Consider the following 6314-nt stretch of genomic DNA (forward strand, 5'->3'; position numbering starts at 1 on the left):
AGAGAGAGAGAGAGAGAGAGAGAGAGAGAGAGAGAGAGAGAGAGAGAGAGCACGGCTTTACAACCTGGTCCTTGGCCTCGGTGGTCCCAGAACCTAGCCCTGTCTTCCTCTGTGTCTTCACCTACAGATACATCGGCTTTAGAGGCAGATAGGAAATGTGTGAGGAGAGTCCCAGAAGAGAGGAAGGAGCAACTTCTGCTTGAGCACCCCAACAGCCCCACCCCAGGAAGCCCCTCCCACCCCAACAGCCCCGCCCCCTCCAGACAGCTCCTCCCACTAGCCCCAGGATTCCTTTTCCATGAGCTGAACTTAGACACTCCTGGGAGCCTGCCTACTAGTTCTGTCTTTCTGAATGGGGCAGGTGTGGGGGGCCCTAAGGCCTCTCCCTGCCAACCTGCCAATGCCTCCGTGACTCTCAGTTCTTTTCTAGGTTTACCAACTCTGGACGCCTCACATTTCAAATGTCATCTGATCTGCCCTCAGGGCTATTGCATTTGGCCACACTGTATCAATCTGTTTCCACCGAGGAAGAAAGGCAGGTGTCTCTTGGTTACAGTTTTGTGATCTTTACTTCCCAAATGTGGCCCACAAGCTTATACTACTTCCATCATTTAATAAATAATAATGTACAATGTTTTCCCCATTGTACTATTATATTTGCTCTTAAACACTTTAAAACGTTTTTTCTGAGTCAGGGTCCTATTTTGTAGCCCAGGTCGACCTTGAACTCATAATTCTCCCATATCAGCCTCCCGAGTGGTGGGATTACTGATAGGTGCCACCACACCTGTATTAAACAGCTAAATTCATAAGTACCCCTGATGACCATAGTCACTGCTAACTTGAGGCCTCAACCTGTACCTGATCTCAGTCTAAAATATTTAACGGAAATATCCAAACATAATTCATGAATGATAAGTGGTTCCCTTGTCACAGAGTGCACAGTTGTTTCTTTTCCATTTCATCATTCGGATTCTTGTTACTCTCTTACTGTGCCTAATTTATAAATTAAACTTTATCATGCGGCTGGGGTGGGTACTGCTTAGTGTGCACAAGACCCTGAAGGCCCTGGTTTCAAGTCCTTGCATCAGAGAGAGAGAGACAGAGACAGAGAAAGAGAGAGAGAGAGAGAGAGAGAGAGAGAGAGAGAGAGAGAGAGAGAGAGAATCTCTACCATAAGCATATGGATACAAGAAGAAACATTTAGGACTTGGTCCTATACAGTCACAGGGGTCCCAGTTTCAAATGCATCTCCTATGAACAGAGCCCCTGCTGCACTCACTGTAATGTTCCTGTCCACTGCTCTCCTCTGACTTTAGTAACTGGACCCACGCTCCAAAGCCCACAGTTACAGTGGCAATCTCCCCTGCTCACCTCTGTCTCATGTGTGCACAGGCAGCCTGGAAAACTACGCTCAGTGGCTTGCCAAAGAACCTTTGCTTTTCCTGGCTGGCCATAAATATGTTGAAAAGTGTGTGTGTGTGTGTGTGTGTGTGTGTGTGTGGAGGGGGTGGTCCTTGAGTAACAAAACTCACTGGGTATGTCTCGCCATGACTTAATGAGCTATTCTGGAACAAGCATGTTCTCTGTAGCGAGCTCACAGGCCATCTGTTTAATAATTCCAGAGTGCTGTTGAGTGGCACTAAGCTTATGTGCCAAAAGCTGGATCCTTCTCGTTTGGAAAACCAGGACATTTTGCTCCCTCTGGCTGCCTCGTCCCTCCTCTTCTCTCCGACCCTCCCTCCCAGCACTGCCACGCCTCCCCCCACCCCCATTCAGGATGAGCCAGCGGCCTCATCCCACAACCAGACCAGCGCCACAGCAGTCTGTCACTTAGGCCAGATCCAAGCTACCGGGGCTAGGCTCCTGGTTCACTCACCATTGTGTCACAGGTAACTAAAGCTCTAGTCAGTTGGCATCAGTTGCCACTGTCACCCGTGCTGGCTAAGGGGTGGACAGATGCCCAGAGGTTCTGATCCCCATGTTGCTCAGCAACACTTACTCAGCAGCACGTAGTGGCCGAGCCTTGGTTATAAGCCTGGATTTTTACTGTGCAAAATCCCATTTCATACTCTTCACCCAACTCCTCATCCGGACTTCCAGCTTAGTGTCTCTGGGATATCCTGGGCAGGCCATGGGCCACAGTAAGTGGGTCCCCTATAGCTTTTCTTAACTATCAATCCAGTTCCTTCCTCCATGTAAACTATGGCAATATCCTTCACCCCCTGGCCCCAGAGAAGGCCGGGCCCAGCAGAGCCTCCACCTCTCACCAGTTTGGAGAGGAAACTGTTGGGTTGTACCCAGCCCCTGGGACCTGGGAGGATGACACAGCAACTAGATTTACCTTCCGTTCCAGCCTGCAGAGCCCCGAGGGCGAAGGCCCAGCAGACAATTCTGATAATCTAATACTCACCAAGGCCTTCCAGGCTAGTAATTGAATTCTGCTTCCCTACCAACCCAGTCAGGGGGCCTCACCCAGCTTCTGTCTGACAAAACACTGGGCCAGGCATCTAGGGTGAGGCAGTGACCTAGCAGGCCCTTGCTAGCGTCCAGGATCCAAATCTCTGCTAGCACAGGCACAAGGACAGCCGGTCTCAAGTACTACCCAGGTCACTGCTTTCCATGTCTAGAAGGCTCGCCAGTCAGGAGGGCTTCTAGGAGAGGCTCGTCTTGTTTGTGGAGGGACGGGTGACTGATGGCAGGATTCCGTCTGTCAGGTGGGGAAGGAGAACCTGGAGATGAGAATCTACAGATTCAAATGGCATTCAAGAAGTAATCCTGCCTGCATGGGCCTTCACAGCCTTCAACCCCAAGCCCAAATTACTCCAGAATAGTTTCCAGGAAGCAGGGCAGGGGAGTCTGTCTCAGCATGCCTCAGACCCAGCCTCATGGACATGAAAGAGCCAACTGGAAAAGCCTGGAGCTGGGACTGGACATCTAGGCTGCTTCCCAGCTGACGACAAGGTCACTGGTCTCTCTGTCCTCTCCTGTTCCCCTCCACAGCAAGCAGCTTGTGTTCAAGCTCCACCATTTCAGCAGGTCCTCGATGACCCTCTCACTGGCAGGCGCGGTCAGTCACACCCTCTGCTGGACCAGCCCTTCTGGGTCACACTCATCTGCTGGCTCTGCTCTGGCAAGTTCTCCACGCATACCCTTAGGTGGCTCCCTAGCACCTGTCACTCTCCAGCGGCTTCTTAAGCCTCTTTAAGTCCAGGGATCTCTGTGGCCTTAACCCCGCCCCCAGACCCAGACCCAGCCCGCCCCCCCCCCCCGCCCCCGGCCCCGGCCCCGGCCCCGCCTCCCCCCGCCCCCCGCCTCACCTCCCCCACCTCTTTAGTGTCCTCTCTTGCTACATTAAGCTCTTTGAACACTCTAGCTTAGTCTTTCCTGGCTTGTTACCTCAACTCAAGATTGTAACGTGTGCTTCAGCAATTCTGAATTGCTATTCCTACAGAAGCCTGGGTGAAGGAGGAGCTAAGAGGGTAAGGAACTAGTGGGCGCTCGCACCAGCAGGAAGGCTCGCATCAGGATTTGCGCCCAGGTGGCTGGTCTCCTAGTTCAGTTTCTTTCTTTCTTTTTAAAATATTTATTTATGTATTTATTTAATATATGTGAGTACATTGTCACTCTCTTCAAACACACTGGAAGGGGCCATCAGATCCCACTGCAGATGGTTGTGAGCCACCATGTGGTTGCTGGGATTTGAACTCAGGACCTCTGGAAGAGCAGTCAGTGCTCTTAACTGCTGAGCCATCTCTCCAGCCCCTAGGACAGTTTCTTAAACACCATCTAGGTAATAGCGTCTTGGGAACATTCGGGTGGGTACCAGCATCTCCCTTAACCCTTCCCATCTCCTAAACCCACATGTACTAACCAATCCCCACTACAGTTCCTATTGCTGCTTGTCTGACGCCCACAAGAAGAGCTTGCTCTGCTCCAGGTTGGGTTTAAGACAGAGGTTCCTCCCTCTTGCTACACACTAGCATCGCTTGGGAATCTTTAAAAAAAAAAAAAAAAAAGGCAGATGTTTAAGACTGGAGGCACAATGCAGTGGTTGTGAATATGTGGCTCACACATCTGAAGTCCCAGCCTACAGCCTGGCACTGGAGTCTGACTCCATTCCTGGACATTGCGATTAAACCTTTCCCCTGTGTGCCCTTGACTAAAGGTCTCCTCCAGATGACTCTAAAGTGCAGCTCAGAGATGGCACCGGAATCATGGGGGCGACAAAAGAAGCACAGACTGCTTCCTACCCTGAGTCTGACGACACCTGAAGAACAGGCCCGGATGTAGGTTTCTAACAATGCCCTCCGGAGACGCGGCTGCTGTTCCTTCAGCACCAGGGGCCCTGGAGCTCAGGTGTCCTCCAGGTGTCTGTGTATTCCCAGAGCATCCACTGCTGATCACACACGGCAGCGCGGAACTCTTTGCTTGGTTATCTTCAGTCACACAGATCTCATCAATGGATCATGAGCCACTTAGGCTGGCTTCATGCTCCACAGTACGGCTGTCAGTATAGAAGAGGAAGCCGCGAGGACCACCAGAGCGAGCTTTCACTGAGGGCCTCCAAAGTCTGGACCATGAAGTCAGTGCTTCACATACAGGGCCCCTTTGACCCTCGTAAGCTCCCTGTAAGCAGGTAAGAGCACTCTGCTTCACAGACAAGGGTACCTTGGCTCTGGGGTTAGGCAGTGACTTATCCAGGTAGGTTCCAGTTGAACAGAGGTGTCGTGGGATTGCGCCTACAGCCGCTGTACTGGGAGGTCCTTTTCCAGACAACCCCAAAGCACACTCGTCCCTTCTTCCTCAGCATAGATTCCCACTGGGTCTCAGAACACAGGTCTCCACGGGCTATCAGATCAACCAGGTGGGTGTAAGCACTATTTAAAAAAATAAATAAATAAAAATAAGTCACAGAAAGTCCGGAGGGCAGAGGACCGTAAACAACATTCCTTCACCAAACACACATGAGCTTGAGCCCAAAGCGCGTGGAGATCTGCATGTCTTACTGTGGCCAAGTTCACAAACATCCACTTAGGAAAAATAAAACCTCCCAAGTCTGCACCGAAACCAGCCAGGTCCCTGCTGTGCAGGAGCTGGGAAGAGCAAAGTCGCCCTCTGCTGGGCACCAGTGACATTGCAGCAGAGCTGTGACATGGGCATCATCTGGGCTTAGGAAAAAAGTAACAATTTCTTTAAGGTAGAATGTCAATTAAAAAAAAAGAAAACAGACACACTTTAAGATAAAAGGTATGCTAGTTAGATCTTTGTTAACTTGACACAGCTAGGCTCATACAGAAGAGGGAACATCAAAAGAGAAAATTACTCCATCAGTTTGGGCGGGAGACCTGTGGAACATTTTCTTAATAACTGCTGTAGGAGGACCTTGCCCCCAGGCCACTGTGGGCAGCGACATCCCTTCACATACGGTTCTAAGTTGTACTTTACAAAAAGGCACGCTGAGAAAACTATGGGGAGCAAAGCAGAAAGCAAGGGTCCTCACGGTCTCTGTTTCAATTCCTGCCTATCAGTTTCTACGCGGCCTTCCCTCGATGGACCGTGAATGGGAGTGTAACCTTAGCAAACCCCTTCCTCCCTCAGTTGCTCTTGGTCGTGGTCTTTGTCACAGCAACAGAGAGATGCAAAGTGATACAAGACTTTTACTTACTTTGATTTCCAGAATAAACACTGCCCGGGTCACCACACGCGGTTCACGGTCATTTCTTCTGTCCGGGTAGAGGTGGAGCTTGACCACTGTGCCAACTGACCTGTTGAACAGACTCATGTAACTAATGCTGCAGAACACCCAGGCAGGAACGCTAAGGTCCTGTCTTTTTCATATTGCAAAAGCAAAGGAGAAATGAGATGTATAGACCAGACTAGTTAGCTCCTAGGAAGCAGGCAACCACAGTCCCTTCTGTTAGCTTTCTATCCTCACCTCCCTCGCTTGACACCGTGGTCTAAGATCCCAAGACTGATGAGCAGCTAGGCCAATTCCAGAGCTGGGCCTTCTCGCTCTGGGCCAGCTCTCTAGAAACAGGGAGATGGGTAGAGCAAGGTGGAACGAGTTGGGCCTCCTTCTCACCTCTTACCGTGCCTGCCTTTCAACGTTTTCTACCCATTCTACTTGGCATAGCTAAGACCTGGTGAGACCAGACAGTGTGGTCTTTGCAGAATGGAGCCTTAGCTGGGTAGCTTCAAAGCATCTGGGCATACATTGTACAGATCCCTAAACCCAACTATGAAATGTGTTGTCTAATAGAAAGTGTACTTTGATTGTTTTTACCCATAATGCCTACTGTTACCGCATCTCT

The 6314-nt window shown here is 50.5% G+C and overlaps 1 long non-coding RNA gene across 1 annotated transcript; it reads right to left on the reverse strand.

Annotated features, from left to right (window-relative positions):
* Nucleotides 1-309: 309 nt before the first annotated feature.
* On the reverse strand, nucleotides 310-5909 carry Gm41784. Its single transcript, XR_877581.2, has 3 exons — nucleotides 5669-5909; nucleotides 4254-4880; nucleotides 310-2710 (listed from the first exon to the last, which is right to left on the reverse strand). It is a non-coding gene; the product is annotated as a predicted gene, 41784 (long non-coding RNA).
* Between the last annotated feature and the right edge of the window lie 405 nt (nucleotides 5910-6314).

This window comes from Mus musculus, chromosome 18, assembly GCF_000001635.26.
Source record: "Mus musculus strain C57BL/6J chromosome 18, GRCm38.p6 C57BL/6J".
Classification (NCBI taxonomy): domain Eukaryota; kingdom Metazoa; phylum Chordata; class Mammalia; order Rodentia; family Muridae; genus Mus; species Mus musculus.